Source organism: Eleutherodactylus coqui, chromosome 3, assembly GCF_035609145.1.
Source record: "Eleutherodactylus coqui strain aEleCoq1 chromosome 3, aEleCoq1.hap1, whole genome shotgun sequence".
In the NCBI taxonomy this organism is placed as follows: Eukaryota; Metazoa; Chordata; class Amphibia; order Anura; family Eleutherodactylidae; genus Eleutherodactylus; species Eleutherodactylus coqui.
This window is the reverse complement of record NC_089839.1, coordinates 190905578-190930977: the sequence shown is the minus strand read 5'-3', so window position 1 is coordinate 190930977 and position 25400 is coordinate 190905578. Positions and strand designations below refer to the sequence as shown.

General features: G+C 42.8%; 1 protein-coding gene across 1 annotated transcript in view; it reads left to right on the top strand.

Annotated features, from left to right (window-relative positions):
• The first annotated feature begins 6389 nt into the window (after positions 1 to 6389).
• FRMD4B (FERM domain containing 4B) overlaps positions 6390 to 25400 on the top strand; it is a 234507-nt gene continuing 215496 nt past the window's right edge. Inside the window, exon 1 of the mRNA XM_066596677.1 lies at positions 6390 to 6565. The gene's annotated coding sequence lies outside the window, so the exon portion shown is untranslated. The remainder of the gene's footprint in view (positions 6566 to 25400) is intronic.

Genomic DNA, 25400 nt, shown 5'->3' with positions numbered 1-25400 from the left:
AAATATATGATATCAGGAACCTGGACATATTCGCCAAGTAGCAGCTCTGCGATGAGTCTTATAAATGATTAAGTGACTGAGGTTGCTGAGTCAGTGTGCAGAATTATACTGATAGAATACACTGTCACCTAAATTATAGATCGTCTGGAATATCTGCACTGTATCAGGGCTGTGTACTTCATGATAGTCAGCCCTTCCGATTTCATGATAGCCAGCCCTTCAAGATTTAGGGCCCTTTTACATGCTGAAACGCCCAACAGCCGTCCCAGCGATAATTGCTCTTGTGGAATGCTCATTAAAGGGAGGCGGGCTGCCATCCCACTTGCCTCCATTCGCAGTAAACATGCCATCGTCCACAGATGAACAATGGCCAGTTTACACAAGTCAATCGTCATCTGATTTTCTTTTCTTTTTTTCTCTTATGCCTGCATAAAGTGAAAAACGAGTAATTTTGTTCATCGTTCAGTCGCCGCGGGCATTTACACGGCCCAATCATCGTAAGTAAGTAAGAATTTGAACAATGATCGGGCCATGTAAAAGGGCCCTTAATCAAAATGGTCCCAAATAACAAACCACAAGAGGTTGTGATACATTATTTCAGATGGTCGGTGTAGTGCACATCATCTCAATGGACTTGAGTGGGGTAGAGACTAGGGCACGATTGTGTCCAAATTCCACAATGCCTGGCATTTAAACCAAGACTTGTAGACTGCACCCCTGATGTGCACAATGACCTTTCTACACATGGAACCAAAGGTGAGCAGAGCCGTCCTAGACCATGCATAAAGCCATCAATCACATGGGACAGCAATTGGCCAAAGATATCTTACCAATTCTTTCCAATTTCCACTCTTTTGAACCCATATATCAATACACTTGGACCGGCCAAACGTGTTTGTTTACTTCACTGTGGAGAGGAAATAAAGGGCCTTTTTCAAAGAAGGTAATTAGGAACAAATGTTTGTCCAATTATGTATTCATTGCTCCGTGTGAAGACATTGGCAATAGTTTGTTGGGTGATTCCATCTCTTATGTGGCACCAAAAATCATCAGTTGTTGGTAGCACATCACTCTAAGTAAACCGTGATGTTCTGTCGACAACAGTGGAGCTGTATGTGCCCCAAGAGCGCACTATCAATCGTTCGGGCACATACAGTAATGCTGATTGCTCCAAATAAATGAAGCTGATGAGAACCGATTGAATTGCAAAAAAACGTTGACCAACACTTGTTTCTGGCAAAACCTCCCACAGTGTAAAAGAACCTTTAGGCACTTCTAGACTCCTGCCGAATTCATCTTTTCCCCAATAAATGCATTCAGAGGACTATCTCTAGACCCCATACGAATTAGGTCATAGGCCAATTCACTTAGATCGAATGTGTATTCAAGTGTTTATCTTCAGGTAGGTCATCAGTGTTCAATTAGTGGGTCTCTGAGCTGGATTCATTGATTGGCACAATGAAGAGACCACTGCTATTATGACTAGTTGGGCCAAATAGTAGATGCTGTTTGAGAAGAATAGACCTTAAAGCAAGGTGGTCCAGTAGATCTCAATATTAAAGTGACCTCCCTGTTTCAGGACCAAAGCGGGAAGAGTATATTAGCTGGTGGCATTCCTCTCTGCTGATGTTACTTTGATGTGCTGTTCAGTGATTCTGTTTTCAGCTGGCCAAGGTGGCCACTGCAAGTTTCTATGTAGCTAATGCACACTGTGCACTGCTCTCTGATTGGCCAGCACTGATAATGTAAGTAGCATTGGCCAACCAAAGAGCAGATATAACACATTGGTAGTTTAACACTACCAATGCTTCTTGGACAACAGAAAATGGGACCCAGGACCAGTGGATAAGTGGGGCATTGGCACATAAGACCAATGGCCGGTAATATAACTGTACATTCTGGTTCCGAGAAAACAAAAGGAGAGTCGCTTTAAGGCCATTTTAAACAGGCTGATCATCAGGTATGAGCATTTCATTTCTCAATCACCAGCCTCTCTGAATATCCCCAGGATCAGTCGATGAACGAGCAAACACTTGATCATCAGCTCATTGGATCTGTTATGCCGGGCTTAAACCACTTGCTCATCAGCAGCGCATCCCTCCATGCTGCTGACAAATGTCATTTGTAAAGGGACAAACAATCATAATGATTTTTCGCTCCCATACTATTGATCTCCCGCCATTTGGACAGTAATGTGTGCTCATCAACATGCAATTTGTCAATCAGCAATCATTAAACAAGCAGACAATTGGCCTTTAGGCCACCACTGAAGACCACCTATTGGCTTTTAATTAATGGTGGAAAATGTTTTTCCTCGCTTATACCAAGACTTATGAGGTTTGATCAGCCCTTTGGGATGACATAGGCCTCCCACATTACCTATCAGCCAAGGCATGGAGCAGGAGTGTAGAAGAAGGAGAATGAAGATGATGGGACAACAGTAAGAAACCTCCAAGTTACTTTCCAGTACAGACTGGTAATGAATTAGTATTGTGTGACCTGGAAACACATGTTGCCCTGCCAGCCTCTATGCAATAGGAATGAGGTATGGATACAGGTTAAGCCTCTCTCGTGAGGTCATCACCTGTTGAACATCTGGCGCCATGCATCTTCACCCTCATGAGAATACTTTTCACCATTGAGGGCACAGGTCCTCCATGTACATATAGCTTTAGCTCTATAGCATTTGGGTTGCACATATAAAGAAGTTGAATAAAGGAAATAAGTCCATGTCACACGTTCTAATTCGGGTATATGGACATCTTAAATGGGGTTCCCTGCTCAGGACCCTCTCTATTAACCAGAACAGAGAGCTACTAAAAAAATCTCAGCGTTGCCATATTTTTACATTCAGCCAGATTTCACTGATCACGGAGGTTTCAGAAGCTGGACCTGCAGCAATCAGACATAATAAGACAACCCCTTTAATTAATGGTGTTTCAGGCACGTTTTAAAGGAGTTTTCTGATATCAAAATTAATTTTTAAAGAGGTGTCCCCATCACTCAACCACAAAGTCCCCTAGATACATTAATAGTCTTTTCCTTGCTCCCCTAAATTCACTGCCATGCACCTACATTGTTCGCAGTCATGACTTCCAGGCACGGTAACTTCCGGTTCCTCCCCACTTCAATCCCTCATGTTGTCTTTTGCCAACTTTTCTGCAAGTGGAAGTAGATGGAAACTCACCCTTAAGAGTTAAGGTTGCCACAGAAACATGCCAAAACTGAGCATGTGCCAAACTGAGCATGCTCACTGGGCTGATTGTAATTAATGAATGCCCTCATATAAAAAGTTCAATTTTTTGTTGCATAATGGGGTGTGCAGTTGCTGGACAGAGAAAAGATAGGCTGCTGGCTGTGAGGAGAAGGTGCTGATGAGAAAGAGCAGCTCTGAGGTGACACAGGACTGACCTAAGAAGGCTGTGGATGGCGCTGCCCAGACTTGGAGAGGAGCAGGATCGCCAAACGTCAGTAGAGAGGAGAAGATAGTAGTACACCCGACCCCTAGACAACGCTACCAGAAGGCTTGGGGTCAGTAGAAGCTGCAAGTCCCGTGCATCAAACTGTAAGTGAGGGCGGCCTTGTAAAGAGCACTAGGAGTGCAAACCAGAGGGTTAAACTATAGTTAGTCAGCAGGCTGGCTCAAGGAAATAGGGCTTATCCTAAGGACACTGAACTGTTGACAAGGAATGTAAAATAGAATGGAGTTGTCTTGAATACTGTAGGTCCCAGAACACCCCTTTAAGGCGCTGTTTAAAAAGTCTTTTGCATGACCATTCCTTTAGACATTCATTTGCCTGACAATTGGGCCATGTAAAAAGGTCAGTAATCAGCTGACTAACGAGTGACCGTTCATTCATCAGCTGATTTTAGGTTTTAAGTGAGCATAAAAGCAGGCAGATGTGCAGCCAGCCTGTGGGGATGAACAGTCATACTAGAAATTGTTCGTCCCCATAAACTCATTTTCGGTCCATGTAAAAAAAAAGAATAAACGGAGAATAAACCCATTGAAATCAGCATGTTCTGTTCACCACATTATGCGCATGGGATTTTCCTGCGCAGCGTAACGTATTTGTCTGTTTAAGCCCTGAAAGTGTGAAATATGCTGCAGATTCACACAAAATTCCGCAGCAAATCATTTACGTGTGAACATACCCTTAGGTTTCACACGGCTGAGTACATGAGCAATGTGGTGCAGGAAAAAAACGTGGCATGTCCTATGTTTTCGCATTCCTCAGAACGCATCGCCCATTGTTTTCAATGGGACAGTAAAACACAGTGCACGCTGTGTGAGGTGCACACGAGTGCGATGGGAGGTTTACCATTGAAAACAGTGGGAAACACTTGCTGATCCTCCAACGCAGCTGAAAGCAATGCAGAAGGATCGCTACTTCACAGAAGTAATGGGAGGCGTTTTTGCCAAAAAGCACCTTACATCGGTATGAAAACGCACATTTGCGAACGCAATATTGGACCAGGTTTCTCGTGCTCACCTGTGTGTAGCCTTTGGGTACCTTCACACACAGTGGATTTTCTGTGGAAATTGTGCGGTACAAGTCATGTGGAGACTGCAGAAATCTCCCTCACATGGAGTGCAAAATATCTGCACGGAGTCTGCAGCGTTTTTGAAAAATCTTGCAGATTCTAAATCCGCAGCATGTCTATTTATGCTGCAGCTTTTAACCCTTGAAATGCAATTTCTAAAACCCACGACAGATCCGTAACAAAGGTTACACAGCACTTTCTGTACCATTTAGGTGTGGATTGGCCCACTGTGGATTTGTCGCGGATTTACTGCATGTTTTTTTTTCTGTGGAAAGCCTGCAGTAAATATGCTGTGTGTTAACATACCCTCAGGCCGTTTTCACATGGACGATAAAATTGTGGAATGCGGGAAACAAATCGCTGCCCATCCTATCTTTTGGCGCGCCCTTGCATCGTATTACCCATTGCCAGCGGCAGCGACGTACCTCTTCCTTGGTGCACACAGTGCAATGCAAGGTTTTTCTATTGAAGACAATGGGAGAAACTCTGCAATCCACAGCTGCGATGAAGGATCGCTACTTCCCCGAAGTGATGCAAGGCGGTTTTGATATAAAAACTCCTTGCATCCGCGGGAAATTCGCATGCTGGCGAGTGAGATATCAGACCTTCATTCACACCCCAATAGTGTGCGCGCCTGTGTGAAGTTAGCCAAAGGCCACTCTCACAAATGCGCTTTTTTTCCACAATTACCACAGCATTTTGAACGCCGCAGTAATTGCGATATAACACTCCCATTGATTTCAGTGGGGCCTCAGAGACTTGCGCTCAAACGCAATGTTTTCTAACGCCACGATTTTCAAGTGCTATCTGCTCTTTTTTGCAGCGTTGTAAACTATTGTTGGCCTAGCCATAGGACACGTCATCAATAGTAGATTAGTTGGGGTATGTTGCTAGAGATCTCTACTATGCAGCTGTTTGGTAGGCCAGCGTACTTGTTATTTCTGCAGGAAGCATACAGCTCTGTTCTCACTGCAGTGGCCTGTCTTAGTATTGCAGGCCAAGTTCCCATTCACTTCAGTATTAACACTGCCTGCAGTACCAAGTCTGATCACTGCAGTGTGAACGAAGCTGTCTGCTTCCTGCAGAAATCAGCTCTGTGCATGAGCGCACTGGGCTAGAGAACAACTGAATAGCAGGGGGCTCTAGTGATGTACCACCACCAAGCTACCATTGATGATGCATCTTGTGGATAGGCCATCAATCAGTTATAACTGGACAACCCCTTTATCTAAACTGGACACTGACGCCACGATTTATTTTATATTACTACAGTAAAAGTGCACATGAAGTCCCCGAATCTAATGGACTTCTATGTATTATTTCTGTGTACTTTCCATATTTATAGATTCCTCAATAGCCTAGATATTCCTATTGCTCTCTATGGGCACGTATCATACCATAACCTTGTAAGGAGGAAGGGGCACGATTAAAACATCATTTTTTAAAAATTTCCTTTTAATTGCAACGGCATGATTCACACTTCATTGTGCTTTCATACGTCCCCTGCTTTCACCATCCTGTCCAGACTGCAAATTGCAAATCCTATTGCTCTGCATTGCCTAAGCACTTGGCTATTTGGCTATTGCAGTGGTGATTTCCATCTCTGGCTTGTATAATATATAGATTCTGCAGCAGTGATAACTAGGAGGATCAATGATGTGGGGTTCTCTATCTGGGAGGGGAGGAGGCTGAGCCTAGCAGGACTAGGGGCATCCCTGAGCTGTGACATACAGGCAGGCAGGGATTGTATTGCAGTCACTGGTGTGACAGGCAGATCTGTCTCTCCATGCAGCAGCTGAGGAGGGAGGAGAGGCTGGTGTGGCTTTGTGTAGTGGAGACAGACAGCTATTGAGGGGATAATAAACCAGTGCTGGATATAGAGGCGTGGTGCATTCACTGTTGTATGTGTAGTGTACTGCTGAGTGCACCTCCTAACCCCAACCCTGGACTGCACCCCATGTGTAAGCTGCAAGAAAGGGGAGCTTGTGAGTCTCTATAGAGGACCTGCAACAACAAAGAGGTAGGGTCCCATATTTTTTTTTTTTTTGCATATGCAGCAGGGGCAATATCCTATTACTATGTGCACACACCAAGCAAGTACATTGCATGTGGAAATTCTGCATCTATTGATTGCATATGCTGCTTGTTGATTGCTGTAGTTAAATTTTACATGATGGATGATGCTGCTTAGGACAATGCATGCATTATTACCATGGGACTGCTACAGGGTCACAGAGAGACACTCAAGGGATGCCCATTGTCTAGAAACCAGCAAGCCTGGGGGCATTTCATTTGTACTGCAACCTCTCATGACAAGGCAGAACTCTGTGCTGTATTATAAGCCTGTCCTGCCTAATCACTAAACTGTTATCAGTGGACTGAAAGAGAGAGAATCAATTAACCCGAAGAGACAATGTAACAAACACTGAGTGTTCTGTAGAGATCTGACCCTTCCCTAACCACGTTACATTGTGTTTATTATATGTAGAATGTTTATTATTTATATATATTGTTTATGTTTAAGATTTTTTGTTACATTGTATATGGAAAATTATGCATAAATAACTATAGTGCTATATTTGTTATCAGGAGTTTAAATCAGTTTATTGGGATTGTACCAGAATCACGAGTTATCCCCTTTCCAAAGGATAGAAGATAACTTGCTGCTTTGTGAGGGTCTCACCGCTAAGACCCCTACCGATCCTGAGAATGGGGGTCCCGTGTTTCCCGTCCTTTTTCTCACTGCAGGCATACTGCACCCCCAGCAGTGAGGAGGAGACTGAATCGAGCGCTGGTCATGCAAGCGCACTAGCGCTCCGTTTACTTTCAATGGGACTGTGGATATAGCTGAGCGACATTTCCGGCAGCCCCTTTAAAATGAATGGGTCAACGTCAGCGTGTGGTCAGCCAGTGCTCCATTTGTTCTGATGCCACTGTGGGTGGAGAAGCGACCCCCGTAGTGTCAGGCAGAGGAGGAAACGGGACCCCTGTTCTCGAGATTGGCAAGGGTCTACACTGTAGGCCCCCCCACTGATCAACAAGTTACCCCCTATCCAGATAGGGGGATTACTTGTGGTCCTGATACAAACCCTTTAAAAATACCAACTAACAGGTATATATGTGTATTTTTGTGTATATACTATATTAGCTCTTTACTATACTGTACTATCTTATTTATATATATATATTGCTATACTACATTTCATAGATAGACATGAAGAATGAAGTCATCATGAGCCGAAATTGACTTCTTATTATGATGTACAACTGAATAAAGTAACACAAGGAATGTAACATGTGTAATACGTTTATCTATATGATGATTTGAGGTTTCACATGTTGTTTTTCATCTTCTTCTTCTCTGCCTTTGGCACTCGTACTCCTTCCATGTTATTTTTTGCTTTTTTCCATAATGATGAGGTTTGTAGTGTGCAAAAGCGACTTAATTAGAGATTGCGAGTGGGTTCTGACTGCGGACAGTGGGAAGTACGCTCACAGGCTCTGCAATCCCTCAGTTTACGGGAGAGAGACTCCGCTATCCGGTGATAGATTTGTTCATTTGTTGATTGTATTGAGTATTGGTTTGATGTCATAGGGGCTTGCAATGCAGCTGAGGTGGCGTATGACCGCTAGGAGTTAAAAGTCTTGATTTACGTTATTTTTAATGCAGCTTGTCATATAGTCCGAGCAGCTCCGTTCTCTCAGTCGTCTCTGTCTGCAGTACTTAGATTTTGCATTGTGTGATGTTTGCTTGTGCAAGCATTGTTTTATAGTATTGTGTCTGAGGGGCAGTACCTGTTTATTTATGCCCTAGCTGTACTTATTATTTTGTTGCCTTGGCAGATTACATAGAGCAATAGTTTTGTACTCAATCAGACTGAAAAAATGTGCTAGTAGTTGCAAAAAGCAGCTTTGTAGAAATGGAGGACTCCATCTACCTTGGAGCCACATTGAAATAATTGTTTGGGAATCGCAAGATCAGCAGTTTCTTGATATGTTTCTATTACCGGGAAGTGATTAGATATTGATTAGAAGAACCTTTTGCAATATTTATTACAACACCTACACCATACAGAAGGTACAGGCTGCTATAAACAGCTCCTGTTTTCTGCTGATGGCACCAAGAAGGTAGCTGCAGGAAATTTGTACTCCCCATAACTGCCCTGCTCTATTACTGAAAGCTCCGAAAGGAGCAATTCAGGTGATAGCTATATAACATGGAATTACTCAAATTCACAAAAATATTGGATACAGGTTTAAAGGGGTTGTCCAATTGTAAACTATTGATGACATATCCACAGAACAGGCTCTCCATAGTAAATCAATGGGGGTCTGCCGCCCAGGACCCTTGCCAATCAGATGTTTGCTGGATTTCTACAGGAAGCTGACAGCTTCGTTTCCACTGCAGTGGCCAGGCTCGGTATTGCAGGCCAGGTTGCCATTGAAGGGAATGTCCTGTAATATCAAGCCTGGCCACTCAAGTAAGAACTGAGCTCTGTTTCCCGCAGAAGTCTGCTGCATACATGAGCACACCGGCACAGTAAACAGCTGACATCCACTTATCAACTACTGATAACCTATCCTGCAGAGTAGTTTACAACTGGACAACCCCTTTAAATGTTAGGGAGTTACATGAAAAGGAAGTTAATGCATTTCTCCTGCAACTTATCAACACGTCTATTAAAGTCTAAAGGTGTCCATACACCTTCAATAACTGTTGGTCCAACAGTTGATTCATTCAGCCAACAGCTATTCTTCCCCCCAACTCCCATGTTCGGACAAGTGTTCAAGTTTTGAATGGGGTAGTGAAGAAAGATGCAGCCAAAGAGCTCTGATGGTGGGTCAGTGCATGGTTGGCCTCAGCTACATGTGATCAGGGTGCCAGCCACCAACCCGTAGGTGGTAGCACATGGATGTAGGGTAAAACTATCACCTCCCTTAGATCTACCCAGCCAGATGATCCTCTTATAATATGCAGCAGCGTCTTGTGGAGCTACATGAATCCTCCTCCCGGCTCTGCCTCCTCCCCTTTGATTTTCAGAGGTGCCACTGTCAGCTTATCAGCACCCCCACAACACAGTTGCTTAGTTCTACTATTGTATCTTTATATTGAGGTTGGTTTGTGCTGTACAAATGTGATGATGTTGGTTCTGGTACTGTATTTACATATTGAGCTAGGTCCTAGTGCTGTATTTATGAGCTTGGTTCTGATACAGTATTTGTTCACTATCTGTTCAGGTGTGAGTGTGTGGCTATCTTACTGCTTCTTGCACAAGCAGAGTACAGGCAGACTGCCTATCAGTGCAATATATATCTTTTTTTCCTATGACGGAAAAAGGGGGCACCAGAAAAAATCTGTAACCTAAGGCTGGCACTGGGTCAGTAGAAGTCCTAGCTGTCAGATACTTAATTGTTGGAAATTCCAAAATATGATACATCTGTTTAACCTGCCTGATGGTTCCCTGCTATTGTGAGAGAGAAGGGTCCGATGGGTTGGACTTTAATTTCCAAGAATATTTTGTTTTTCCTCTTGAATAGTGTTACCAGATATGACTGGCAGCCATTTGTCTCTGTTACAAAAAAAAAAACCTGTATGATCAGCCAATTTAATTGTGCACTTATAGCCAGACACCACTTATCTCCGTGGAACCAAAAGAAACAAAGAGGAATAATTCAACTTCAATTTCCACCAGTGGCAACTCTTAAACTAAAGGCGCATTTAGACACAACAATTATCGCTCAAAATTCTGTCAAAAGCCATCTTTTGAGCGATAACCGTTGCGTCTAAACGCACTATCATCGTGCACTGTTCACGCACGATTCGTTTATCTGTGATTTCTAGCAGGCTAGAAATCACTGATGACTGTTATCAGTGCTGCATGCTGATTTTCTCAGCTGGCGGTGCCGATAGTATTCTTTCAGCTGGTATCCGGCTGGCAGTTCTCAGCGGGACACCAGCTGAAAGCTCTGAGAACAATGCAGCTGTTTGCATATACAAAACAGCTGCTTTGTTCTCCGAGCTATCGCGGCGGTGTCTGGCTCCGCCTGCATTAACTCTTAAGTAGCTAAGAGTTATGCAAAGATGATTGCCCAAAACTGTCACTCAAACTGTCGTTTGAGTGATTATCTGTTAGTGTAAATGGGCATTAATGGTCTACCAGGCCTAATAAGCATTACATAACGGGTGGATCCTATCACTCAGATCCACTAACTAAAATCAAATCTCTATGGTGAGTTTTATAAGGAATGTCCACTTTGCTAACTTCTTAAATGCCATATTAGGACACCTTGAATTGATGGAAAGGGTGCTTTGAGCTACCCTCTTACAGCCAGATTGGTTTTTGGGGACTGTGGCTGACTATTGAAATTAATAGCTTTCTTGTATCCCTTGATCAGCTGCTGACCAAGAGAAGGGATTTATATAAACCAGTTCCTTCATGGTGTGAATAGATGCAACGATATCTATACTAATCAGAGGGACACACTTAGTGCCCATGGTAATGGTTGGAATGTTACCAACTGGTGTAAATTAGTTCCAATGGTTTTAGATTTGGAGATTTTTTTCAGGGCTGCTTAGCAAGGACAGAAAATTTTTTAGTCTGTGCTCACTTGAACAATTCTGGAAGATGATTAGGAAAATGCTCCCGCTACAGACCCAACAAGAAACAGACTCTTGTGCCAGCCTTTGTCTTGCCCCAAAAACCCAGTGGGTAAGATATTGATGTAAAAATGTAAGGCCATTACCTAGAAATCTATTCTCTACTTCTACTATCTTCATTTAAAGGGTCCAGAATCAATGTGGTGATAAAAGCTTTCTACTCAGCAGGTGCTAAAAATACTATGTGCCTTTCCTAGGGTAAAGCATTGTCGTAGAGTAGACGCACCCAACAGTGGAAGCTTTGGGAATCGAAGAAGTGTTTTGTATTCCCAGGTCGGAGGCGAGCAATGACTTATTCATGATGATTGTCTACATGCATTAATCAAGCGATTTGTCTTTCCAGAAGCTGTTAATGTAAACTGCATAGATTATATCCAAGACCCCCTTCTGTACGGAGAATGGAAATCGCTAATATTTATGTATGGTTAAATGTCATTATTATCATCACATGTGACGCGGCAGTTTCATTCTGCTCTCGAGTTAGCGGTTGGAATTTAATTGTGCAACAGAAAAGACGTATTTATCTAAGACTCGCTGGCAGTCACACAAAGGCTCTTCCTATGCGTAATGACAGAGTAGGAGACAGCACTCGGGTTATTGTGAGCTTTCAACTGTAAGGCCGCCAGCATACAGGAAACTCTTCCTGTTGTAACTATTTTGGTCTATACGTTTTTTGTTTTGTTAACTAAACTGTATAGGGACGAGAACTGAGTGGCAACTTTATATTAGAGACACTGGTTCTTTCTCGTATGGAGCTTCCCCTTATGGGAAATTAGACCCGTAACCTCAGAGTGCAGAAAATGATGTGATGTTTCAGTGTGAATCCATGTTAGGGGGTCTCACGTGACTAGGTGTGAATTGCGGATTCCGCGATTGACGTCCAAGCGGACAATCCACGGTAAAACACGGGCATTAAAAGGCATGCCCTTTCGAATTTTCCTTCACACTCGCGGGTATGAATTATGTTATCGGCGAGCAGAAGAAAAATTGCAGCATGCTCTGTTTTACCGTGGAATCCATGCAGACAGCATTCATTGATGTCAATGGAGGAGTGTGACCCGCAGCCCATATGCAATTGACAATGCATATGGGCTACGGGCACCCGCGTCATCGCTAAGCGGCAGCACGGGTAATACAAACGAAAAAAAATGTACTGAGCTTGACGCCTGCGTGCCTCCGCAGTCATACGCAATACAGTCACTTGCCGTGCGCAGGGTCACCGGCTGGCCTCACAGCAAGAAAATGCATCAATGAGGCCTGGTCATCGGTCATATACTAGCTGGTGACAGTAGTTCAAAAACCGCCAACCTTGTGGGGTTTTCTTGTGCAGCGATGTTGAGAGTATAGAGGCAATGGTGTGAATGAGGAAAAACATCCTGTGAAAGGGGATCTGGTGGATGTAGACAACTCATCAACAAAAGGGGTCAGAGGAGGATGTCAGGAATCTTTTTGAGAACCAGCCAGTGCACAGTCAAGGAAACTGCAGGTGAATACAACACTAATGATGCTCCAACTAATATGTCTGAATGCACTCCTTATTCCTTGGAATGAATGGGTTATATCAGCAGACAACTAGTTCCAGCACCATTGCTAAGGGCTTCCACACACTTGCGTTTTTTTTAACGCTGCGTTTTTTGTTAATGCGATTGTCAATGGGACTTTCTAATGTTAAAAACGTAACGCAATGCACCAAAAACGCAAGTTGCGTTGCGTTTTTAACATTTGAAAGTCCCATTGACAATCGCGTTAACAAGAAACGCAGCGTTAAAAAAATGCAAGTGTGTGGGAGTCCTAAAAAAAATAGAAAAGTGAGATTCCAGGGGACAAAAGAGCACAAAAATTGTATCACTGAGCAGTGGAAAAACATCCCCTGTTCAGATGAATCCAGATTTCTTTGCACCATGCCGATGGGAGGTCCGAATTTGGTAGGAGCAGCATGAATCAATAAACCCTTCTTGCGACAGCAGTTCAGGCTGGTGAAGATGGAGCAATGGTGCGCAGAAGGTTTTCTTGGCTCACCCTGATACCTGTAGATGAGCGCCATGATGAACTGTTGTGATTCTGAAGTCCAAAGTAGAGCCAGTGCAACACTTAATGGGATTCTCTATTGAAATGGTCATTCAGTTAAAGTAACACACTTCCACAGGAAAAGGGATCGGGCATATTGAAATCCAAGATGCCCAATCCTACTTTCCCCCCAACATCTGCTATCAGAAGGCCAAGTTTTGTCTAATGAACACCTTTAGAATGAAGCCACGGCGTCGATCAGCTGATCTTTATGAGGCCGGCTCTTGGCTGTTATCACCAGGGAAGCGGCATATAGCCACTCATTTCACCTGCAGCGATCAAATGAATGGCCAACCATGTAGGGCGCCTTCCCACTTGCGATCATGATATCGCTGCGTTTTTTAACGTGAATGTCAATACGACTTTCTAATGTTAAAAATGCATCGCAGGTTTGTGCTTAGCGATTTTTGTGTGATGCGTTTTTAACATTAGAAAGTCCCATTGACATTTGCATTAAAAACGCAGCGATATCGCAAGCGCAAGTGTGAAGGCCCCCTAATACATAACCTTATCCCCCAGAGCAGAAGGTGCTCTTTGCGTTGGCTTATAGATTGAGTTTATAGCAACTAGAGTCCATGTTTATTTAACCTATGTCCTTTATTATTTCCCTTTACTTCCATAACGCTAACATATACCGTAGCGTTTTCCCACTTCCTGTCCTCACTATCTTGCTTCCCTGATTTGTACACATTGAGACTAGAACCAATTTCATAGGAAGCCAATTAGCCTATTAGCATGTTTTTAGGATGTGGGAGGAAATTTTGGAAAATAAAAAGAATTCTGATTGGTTGCTACGGGTAACGAGGGCACATTCGCCTTATTTCTGTTCTGAGCATCTATTTTACTGCATTATAAATATCTTTTCGCCCCAGACTGCCGCAACGTTTTACACAACAAAAACACAGTGGGACTTAATTAACACCTTTACTGGTTTGGGGAACGTACATTTTCTGAAGTCTGTCGCGAAGGAGAGATTAAAATAGCTGCTTAACAGCGATAAGTGCATAGAATTTCTACTTTTTGCTGTATGCAATTAAAGACCACTCTACTTGCTGGGAGGAAATCACGTGTTGACAGGTCACGTAGTTACCAGTATAAGTTATATGTATATGTGGGCACTGGGGCCGAGTGGGCATCACTTCTCTGTGGAGTCACGTTTTTGATGCCCATATGTGGACTACCTTATAACACTTTTTTCGGCTCCCTTCTGTATGGTGTATGTTATAGCTTTATGCTAGGCCTTCCTTCACCTGAGTGAAAGATTCATTTTGTTCCTCTAGTCCTCTATTGAAATATATGGGCCTAGGCAGAATGTCTTGTTAGTGCCATTCCTGGCATACCCAGAGAATTTATCCATAGGATAGGGGATAGAAGTCTGATTGGTAGGGGTCTCACCACTGATCCTGAGAATGGGGGTCTCATGTACCCCTTTCCTCACTGCAGGCTCACTGCTCCCCTGGCAATGAGAAGGAATGAAGTGATGGTCACTTTAATTATCTTCAGTGGGACTCATTGCTTAGACACCACTTCATTCAATCGCCATGTCATTGCAAGGGGTCTAGTAAGCCTGCTTGGTAGCAGTGAGATCTCCACCATTCAGATTTATCACTTATGCTAGGATAGAAGTCAATTTTGAAAATACCCCTTTAACGTCCTCTGTACCTGTGTAATCACTACTTGGCAGGGTAAAATAAAAACAATCTCTGAGTTTGACTCATTCATCCTACCGAGTCACCAGTGACCACCATGTACTTCCATATGATAGGAAAAGCTAGATAAAGCTCCTCACTCTGAACACACTTAAGCTTCCTGCACCTTTAATAATGTGACATCGGTCAGTAAGATATTTGGTTAACTGCAGTCACATCTGTATTCTTAGACTGGCCATACATAGTATGTCAGAGTGGGAGGTTATGTCATGCTGGCAATGATGGTACAAGTCCCTCTCTCACACGTCTGCATTACAGTGAAATTTGGGGAATTGATGTTATATCTGGCCTCTGCTCCCTGGAATGCTGTTGTGTGTCCCTCAGTAGAAGAGAAACCAGGGAGTTGGGCAGGTGTACCCCAAAACTCATGTATTTATTGTGCATCCAGATGATAAAAGGGTTAAGAACGTCTTAACAGTCAATTTCTCAACATCCAGTGTGAAGGTGGTGGCTAGAAGTGCTGCTTCCCTTCTGTAGAATCACATACTGCTTGTCTTGATTTTTCCAACAGGGCCTGAGAGAATGCAGCCTGTACTAAGCACCTTTCTCCTTCCAACATAAGATTCAGGGAAGAAGCTGTAGAACTGTGAGGTCTGTCCCTTGAACCAGCTGTTTGCGGACTTAGCACTACATTTGTTTCTCTTCTTCTGCACTTCTACGCTGAACTTTCTGGAACTTTACACTAACTTATATAACTTTGGTTTCTCTCCTTCTAGAATCTTTTTGCTAAGTCTCTCTTAGCTTAAAGCTGATTGGCTGAGAGGCAGGAGGCTAAAGGAATGATGAATCACTGGGGCTGCTCTATCATCTGCCAACCATTAGCTTCAGGTCTATATATTAATACATGCTGCATAAGAAGAAATGAAACCCTTACAGTATAGAGAACACTTAAAGCACACATGACTCCTTTCCTCCTTTCCCAGAACTAGGTCAACACTATGTAGTGTTCGTTCTGGGTCACTGCACATACACACAAGATCTACCGGCCAAAGGCTTGTTTCACTGACAGCAATGTCTACCAATGCCCCCGTGTACATGCACACTCAGCTGAGCATGCATGTGTGGTGTAAGTAATACAATCCAACTGCTTCATCCTTATCTCCTCAGGCATTTGCTTGTGGGGCACTTTTGGGAGGCCCCCATGCCATTAGATGGTCAGCTGATCCTGCCAAGATACGCGGGTTGGGCTGATCTGTATCTAGTGTGTATGGCACCCTCAGGTTTTGAGTAGAATGAGGCTTTTAGTCCTTTTATTTTAACTTATGACTTTTTCTTGAGTAATAACTTGTGCCTTATCTGTAAATTTCTCTCAGAGGCACCAAATGTGAATTAGTTGAAATGATATCTTAGTTTTAATCCAATAAATCACATGTCTAAGCTGCCGGATCGATGTGGGTCTCATATTTTTAACATCATTCTATGAAGCCATTAAATATCTTTTCCTAATGTCCTCAGTAACAAGATTTACGCCTGGTGTGTGCATAACATCTCTCTCGGCTCCTTCCTGATAAACAGCGATTGCTTAACTCCCTAAAGAGTTTTACATCTATACCACATAGGCCTCATTTATCAAATGAGGGCAACCAATCATAGCTCAGCTTTCATCCCTTAAACTGGTCTGCAGAAATAAAAACTGAGCTGTGATTGGTTGCTATGGACAATAAGAGCAGATTTTCCTTTAGACCATATTGATAAATGCGGACCATGTCAAAATGTACAACAGCTTACGAAATTTGGATAGCCAGGTACATCGAAATACTCTGGCACTTGCGTGATAACCTGATGTGGCACCTATAGAGAGAAATTAAAGGGAAGAGGCTTCCTTTGTTCTCTCAGTATCAGTCTCCTCATCTGTATCACTAGGGTTGATGGTTTTGTATGACAGATTGGGGCCCAACATAGATCCCCCCATCAAGGCTGTACTATTGGAATGCCAGTTTGGTTATACTATAGTTGAAATATTAAAAGGGAACCAATCACGTCCAATAAGTACAATAAACTAAGTTATGGCGCTTATAGGACGGGTACGTGGAGTTCGGGGGTGAACTTCTTATACTTACCTGGTTCCCTCGCTGTCACCCCTGGAAGTTGGTGCTCAGTCTGTGACCATGACTCTTTTCTTCAGTCAGTGCGTGCACTCTTAGAGCTGTAGTGCTTCGGGGGTTGCACAGTTATAATGGGGGGAAGTTTGATTTCTGCTAATTTATGGCAAGGGTGGTTCACATGTCATCAATGATTATATGCAGATTGCAGTTGTATGTGGACTTGCTGCCATCTGATGGCCAGAAGTCATTGTGCCATTTTGTACATTATGTTGTGGATACTGGGATTGGCGGCAGAGAGCATATGACGTGCAGTGCTGCAAAAGGAACAGAGTCTGAGATGAGCAGAAGCTGCTGGTGTAAGCGGATACGTTGTGTTTGGTATGCGGGTGGTTCCTGTTTCAGGGTCACCGACTCAGCCATTAGTTTGGGGATTCTTCTAGGCAGAACCTCCAGAAACGTTGGAGCATCTCCAACTAAAAAGGAGCTATATGGGGGCTGGATATAGTTCAGCAAACAAGTTTGTACTGCTCCGATGTGGTGCATCCCACCACTGCTCTTGGCTTGTCGTTGTTTGCTCATCGGGTTAAGGATGAAGTAAAGGGGACAGATTGCTCCATCCCGAAGTCTTGGGAAATCCTCCACATTGGGAGCCGCTAACCCTGTAGGGTGCCCTCCAATACTCACTCCAACAGAGAACAGTGAAGATAGTGTCATGCTTAGAGACCAAGTGCCGAGTTCCAGGGGTGAGAGCAAGAGAACAGGAAGTCGGGTAAGTATAAGAAGTGACCCCAGACTCCACATTCCATGTCCTATAGGCACGATAACCTAGTTTATAGTGCTTCCCGGATATGACAGGTTGTCTTTAATGGGGGTTCCTAGGTATTTTTATTGATGACCTATTCTCAGAATAGGTCATCAATATCTGAATGGCTTGGCCTGACTCCTGCTCCCTCCCCTGACGATCAGTGATTTTCACTTAGCTGTGGCCAGAACCAGCTCAGTTCTGTACACTATGCAGCAGAATAGTATTGCAGACTATCTCCCTACTCAGCTAGTTCGTAAAAGCTTCTGATCACCGGGGATGTCAGATGTTGGCCCCCACCGATAAGATATTGATGTTCCAACCTAAGGATAGGTCATAAATATTTTTTTAAAAAAAGCTATTAAACCCCTTTACAATGAAAAATAAAAGTTTCCTTGTGAAACAAAAAAAAAAAAGGTAAAGCAACCTGGACAAACAAAGATGGTTGCGCCATGCATCATTAGTCTAAGGCTGGGCTCCCACATGGCGTATTCCCAGCGGAAATCTCGCAGTTTGGCCGCAGCAAAAAACTGCGAGATTTGCGCCGGGAAAGCGCTGCTTCAAAACGGGTTTTGGAGCGGCTTGGCCACATGCTTTTCCATTGCGGCCGGCACTCCCATAGAGGAGAACGTGGCCGCAACAGAAAAAAAGAAAGATTGGACATGCTGCGGCCGGGAAATACGTGCCGCAACGCCGGCTTCTGCCAGCCTTGCCGTGACGGATTCGCCATACTGTGTGGACGGGATTTCTGAGAAATTTTGTCCACATTGCTGGCTAATCCCGGATTTAGCGGCCGCAGGTGGATTTGCCGTGGTGAAATTCCGGATTTCCACGGCAAATCCTCCCTGTGTGAACCCAGCCTAGGACATTACATGCTGATCTGACTGGCAGCCCTGCTCCTGCGGGCAACATTGGTCAATGATGCATACAAATGTATAGTGTGCGGTAGTCAGAGGAGCTGGTGCAGCCATCTTTGCTTCTCCAGGCCCGGAGGGTCGCATTAAATAAAAGTTTTTTAAAGTTGCAGAAGAAAAAAAAAGTATACAATTTCACAAAACTGTTTTCATTAACTTAAAAGCATACATTTGTTATCCCCGTAATTGCAGCATCTCGTACAATAAAGATAATATTCCATGTATAAAATAGTTTGGGAATTGTAGTTTGGTTGCGTTTGGCTTCCAAAAGTAAGTTGAATATTAAATTCTATATACTTGTGGAAAAGCAAAAATAAACACAAATTTCTTCCTGTCCTTGGGCTGTAGAAGGTCCTACATCTGCGCCTGTGGCCAAAAGACTATTTTCATCCTAGTAAAAAAAAAAATCAAAAACTCCAGCTTCCACAGGGAGCAGTTCTAACAATCAGCACATTTATGAATTTGCCATTTATGCATTTGGCCAATTGATTTTCCGTATATGATGCAGAAGTCGCGGCCGTGTATCTTGGGTTGTGTTTTCAGCATTACATAATTACAAACGTCGGAGATAAATCAATATTCCATCTCAGTAATAATCTTCTCATCTTGCTTCTTGTAATCTCCTGACCCAAAGTAATTTCTTATTACCAATGATCTTACAAGAAAACTGCATCACTGTGCGGATGCGGTCAGATCAGGCATTTTTAGCGGCAAAAACTTTTAAGCTATGTCATTAATTGCATGTAGTGTCAAGTAAAGAGACAGCGCTGATGTAGCACAAGTCCACAGAGACTTCTGGGTTATTAGTTTATAGGGAGATTTACAGTGCTGTCTTGCTAGATGCCTGTGTATTAATTAGTGTAATCTGAGGTCGTGAGAAAACCGTACAAATCTGCAAAGGATTGTGGGTATTTATTACAAATAATAGAGTGACTACCGTCAAGTATGGGCTTCAGGTGTATCGGCCTCCTGTCTATTCCAGTCTTCACTTGCTAAGATTAGAGCATATTTATTCCTATTGCTATGGGCCCATGTAGCCCAGTGGGTTTTTGCACTTAACAATGTTTGCATGGTGCTGATGCCAGCCCGGGTGCAGTCCAGTTCTTTATACTAAAAGCGCGTGTACCATAGAAGCCTCCCCTGCAACTACAAGGGGTCATGTGTACACAGTGTCGGCATCAGATTAGATGGAAACCCTTTACAGCACCAGAAATATAGTACCAGAGCCATGTTTACTACTAACATAGCTTCGAAACCAAACTTGTATTATAAATGCAGCACCAGAACCAAGTTCTGTTCATAGATACAGCACTAGACCCAAGCTCAGAACATAAATACAGCACCAGAACTAAGCTCAGTACATAGATGCAGTACCAGAACCAAGCTCATAACATAAATACAACACCAGACCAAGCTTAGTACATAGATGCAGCACCAGAACCAAGCTCAGTATATAAATACAGTACCAGAACTAAGCTCATAACATAAATATGACACCAGAACCAAGCTCATAATATAAATAAAGCACCTGAAACAAGCTCATAGTGTAAATACTGTACCAGAACCAAGCTCCGTACATAAATATAGCACGAGAACCAAGTTCATAACATAAAAAAGCACCAGAAACAAGCTCGTAACATAAAAGCAGTACCCAAACTAAGCAATATCACAGGGGAGGAGACAAAGCCAGGAGGAGGAGGATTCATATAGCTCCCCAAGACGCTGAAGAAGAAAATCATCTGCCCAGAGAACTTAAGGAGGACAATTGCCCCTGCTCTTCATCCGCCTGGTGCCCCCCTACAAGGTGATGGGTGGTGCCGGCTGGTCATGTGTGTGCAAATAAGCGCACAAGGGTGTGGGAGACCAATGTGAAGATCATACTGTAGTTGTTACCTAAAAACTATAAAAAACGTTGAACTCTAGCCAAGTGTGGTGGAAGCTGTGGTTCATCTGCAAGGCAACCCATCTAGATACTTCATACCATAAGAATAGGAGATTAAGGCCTCTTTAACACGGGAAGCTAGGCGTGCAAAAAAATTGCGCGCTTAAAAACCACACGGATATTGGAACCAATGGTTTCCCATGTGAAGGTTTAGATGAAGGAATCTGAATGTTGCAATCGGAAACTATTGTTTCTAACAGCCACGTGTTTTTTAAGTGTGTGATTTTTGCGTGCCTAGCTTCCCGTGTGAATGAGCCCTAAGTTAGACCAGTGTTTCTCAACTTCAGTCCTCACGCCCCCCCAACAGGTCATGTTTTCCCCAGTATTGCACAGGTGATGTAATTTTTGTCAGTGCCTCAGACATTACCACAGGTGTTCTTACTATAGGATATCCTGAAAACATGACCTGCTGGGGTCCATGAGGACTGGAGTTGAAAAACACTGAGTTAGACCATCTACAATGCAGAACTCCTACCTATGACCTTGGGGTTGTTGGGGCATGTTGGGCTTACCTCCCGGGGAACAAATTGATTAGGCGTTGAAATTTAACATCCCGATCTGTCAGGAGAAAACTGAAGCACCCCCATACACATTAGAAAGTCCTCTGGCCCCACCATTGTCTGTGGGTTCAGATGACTAAACCATAATCTACATGGGGGCCTTTACTCCCATCCTTTGCATAGGTGATAAGTTTTAGTGGGGTAGTCCGTTTACTAGTATTTTGGTGGCGGTTCAAGGACCACTGGTGATGGTAATGACGATGGTAATCATTTGGTCTTTTTTTGGTTTCCCAAATTTTCCTTTGTTCCTTGTAAAACATTCAGCCCTATTAACCCAATTTCATTTTCATTTATGAAAATAGGTCCAAATTTCTGTAATGATTAACTGTATATTGTATCTTTTTGGGCTTGGAGATGCATTTTTCTAATACAGAACTCTAAATTCCCAGCATAGCCAGAGTTAAATTATAAAATTCTGGCTACCTGAAACGGACACTAGGGGGAGCTTTCAGCGTATGTCCTCCATATACAGTAAGCTCCCCCTAGAGGTGGCTGCAGACAGCCATGATTTTTCCCTTGAGTTTCCATTTCAATGTATTTCTTTTCTATAAAATATAGCGATTTACAGCAGTGACTGAAAATATAGAATAAATTATGTTGTTTCCAACCAAACGCTCCATTTTTTGTACAAATGAAGGCAGCTATTTGTATGATAATTATTTTGGATTGTTATAATGCCAAGCAAGATTTCACATTACCGCACATAGGGCAAGACTACATTTCACAAATCTGCCTGCTAATTGAGTTTTTAGCATTGTGCCAGTAATTGCATCCCACTAATTTATCATCCCAAATGAGCTTCAGTTTTTCCGCATTTCATTATGAAATCTGGTGAAATTCAAGGTTGGTGTGAATGTAAAGGTTTTTAGATTTTAGTTTTGATAAGATTGTTAGTTCATATCTTACTTTATGGCTCATTCACACGGGGGAGGCGAGCCGCGCATAAATCACACGCTTAAAAGACACGCGTCTATTAGAACTAATGGTTTCCTAGGGGAACGCTCAGATTCCTTCATCACAAATTCCTGTGAGGAAGTCACCCCCTCATTGAGAGGAGGTGAATTTCACAACGGAGAAGACAACATAATTGACACATCCTTCCTTTGCCGGCAGTTCCCATAGGCTTCTATGGGAGCTTCTATTGTCGCAATCAGCTTGCAAAGGAAGAAGGAGAGAGTTTAGTATCACTAAATTCTCACCCCTGCCAACAGAATTCCAGGGCTGCGGCGTATATACGCTGCACCTGGCCATGTGAAGGGACGAGAAAAAGCAAGATTAACCGTGACCTGGTCGTGGCTCTCTCTCGTTCATGCGATTCTCGGGCCGCGATGTGCGCAGTTGAAAATTGTAATGCCAGTGTGAAAGAGGCCTAAGTGTTCAGTTTCCCTGCACAGGGAAACTGGAATCATTACATAGTGCTTATGGAGATGAATTGGCTCTCCATGTAATACACAAACATGCCAGTTCCTCCATAGCAAGAGATACTCTTCATATCTACTCTGGCTAATTGATGGAGCCTAGCAGACACTTGGCCAAGTGCTGTCATCAAGTTGTATTTCACTGACTTGATCCTATTGTCTCACCATAGATAAGTGGTGTCAGTTTTAGCTCTCACTTGGGGCTCTTTTACCCGGAACGCTAATCGTGCAGATTCTCGCTGTATCGTGGAATCTCAACTATAATTATTCAGTATAAATGCTACCAATGACTAAATTAGGAACGATGATTTGTTTGCCTATCTTCAGTTTAGGCACGCATAAAGATCGAGCGACAATCGGTTCGTGTAAACAGGCAGTTGTTCATCTATAAAAGACTGCCTGTTTACTGTGAATGATGGCAAGCGGCCGGAGCCTCTATTCACTGAGCGGTCATCACTCCTGTGTGAAAGCGCAGTTGCAATAATTGCTGGGTTGATTGTTGGGCGCTTCTGTGCCCGAAAATCGTCCGTGTGAATCAGCTGCTGTTACATGGAATGAGAACTGCACGATTCCCGTCTGCCTGAGCGATTGAGCTGATGATGTCATCACCAACTCGTTTGCGCTCAGGCTGCATGTTTAGACTACTCAATTCTCATTGAGGAGCGTGCAGTCCTCGGCACTTTACATTCAGTGTTTCACACACCTATGTGAACGATCAGTGTTTAAAGTGCCCGACAAGTGATCGAGCTGGTGCTAATTTTTATGCCGGATGAAACTGAACGACGAGTGAGAACCTCACGATTCTCATTTTTTATTGGCTCATGTATAAACTGAACAATTACGTTCAGTTTTGCGCATCTGTCCAATTTTCGGAACGATAATGGTTCTGCCTAAATGCAGCATTACTCCTAATTCCTCACTGTACTAAGAGAACACTCACAACCAAGTCGCACCGATTCTGGCCATTTTATATACCTTTTATGTCAACTGTTTCCACGTTGCCCATTCATTCAAATGGAGATGATGCCATAGAGAATTGTAATTAATCAGGCACCCTCATTCTAACCCCCCGCTTGTCATATTTTTATGGCGCGTCTACCCTCACCAATATGTGACGTGTCTCTATTGACAGTCTTAGGTTAAATGGCACCTTGTGCTGAATTTATTTGACCCTGCTCCCCCTCCTAAGAAAAAAGCAAAATATATTGCATTGATAGACAGTCTGGCTGTATTCTCCTTGCGCAAAAAGCAGCAAGATATCAGCATAATCACACCAGAACAGCTCAGCGAATAAATGTTATACCAGAACCAAGCTTATAACATACATGCAGCACCTAAATTAAGCTCGTAATATATATACAGCACCAGAACAAAGATCATAACATAAACACATTACAAATCAAGTACAGTACATATCTACAATACCAGAAGCAAGCTAATAAATGATCCTTAAAGCGCAGTACTTCAAATGTCAATGCTGTTTGCCCCATATCACAGCAACCGGGCTGCTGAGGTGTCTGTAGGGCAATTTCATTTAAAGTGAAGCTTTGTCTTCTATGCCAGCCTTAGACCTCTGTGAAGTCAGCACCCCATCTTTCAAAAAAGTTATTTTTTTTATGAGTTCTGGATGCACCCCAAAGAGTTCTAGAGTTCCCTATTAATTTTTAAAATAGTTCTAGCGAATTAGGCAAAAAAATCAACAAATGTATCTCTGCGGTGCTAACTTCCAAAAATGATATTAATAAATCAGCGAGAACTTTGTAAATATGGGTATTAGAGCTTCGAGCATTAAGAGTTTTCTTCAGAACTCTTGAGGTGCTACCCAGAACTCTTATAAAATCGCGGGATTACCCAAAAAAATTTTTTACACATAATAACTGAAATTTTTTTGATCTGGCATCTAAAAATCAGCGAGCACTTTATAAATATTGGTTCTAGAGCTTAGAGCATTCAGAGTTTTCTTCAGAACTCTTGAGGTGCTACCCAGAACTCTTATAAAATCGCAGGATTTCCCCCAAAATTATTTACACATAATAACTGAAATTTTTTTGATCCGGCATTTGAAAATCAGCGAGAACTTTGTAAATACTGGTTCTAGAGCTTGAAGCATTCAGAGTTTTCTTCAGAACTCTTGAGGTGCTACCCAGAACTCTTATAAAATCGCGGGATTTCCCCAAAATTTTTTACACATAACTGAAATTTTTGGATCCAGCATTTGAAAATCAGCGAGAACTTTGTAAATATTGGTTCTAGAGTTTCGAGCATTAAGAGTTTTCTTCAGAACTCTTGAGGTGCTACCCAGAACTCTTATAAAATCGCAGGATTTCCCCCAAAAATATTTACACATAATAACTGAAATTTTTTTGATCCGGCATTTGAAAATCAGCGAGAACTTTGTAAATACTGGTTCTACAGCTTCGAGCATTAAGAGTTTTCTTCAGAACTCTTGAGGTGCTACCCAGAACTCTTATAAAATCGCAGGATTTCCCAAAAAATTATTTACACATGATAACTGTAATATTTGGAGCCGGCATCTAAAAATCAGCGAGAACTTTGTAAATACTGGTTCTAGAGCTTGAAGCATTCAGAGTTTTCTTCAGAACTCTTGAGGTGCTACCCAGAACTCTTATAAAATCGCAGGATTTCCCCAAAAATTATTTACACATAACTGAAATTTTTGGATCCAGCATTTGAAAATCAGTGAGAACTTTGTAAATATTGGTTCTAGAGTTTCGAGCAT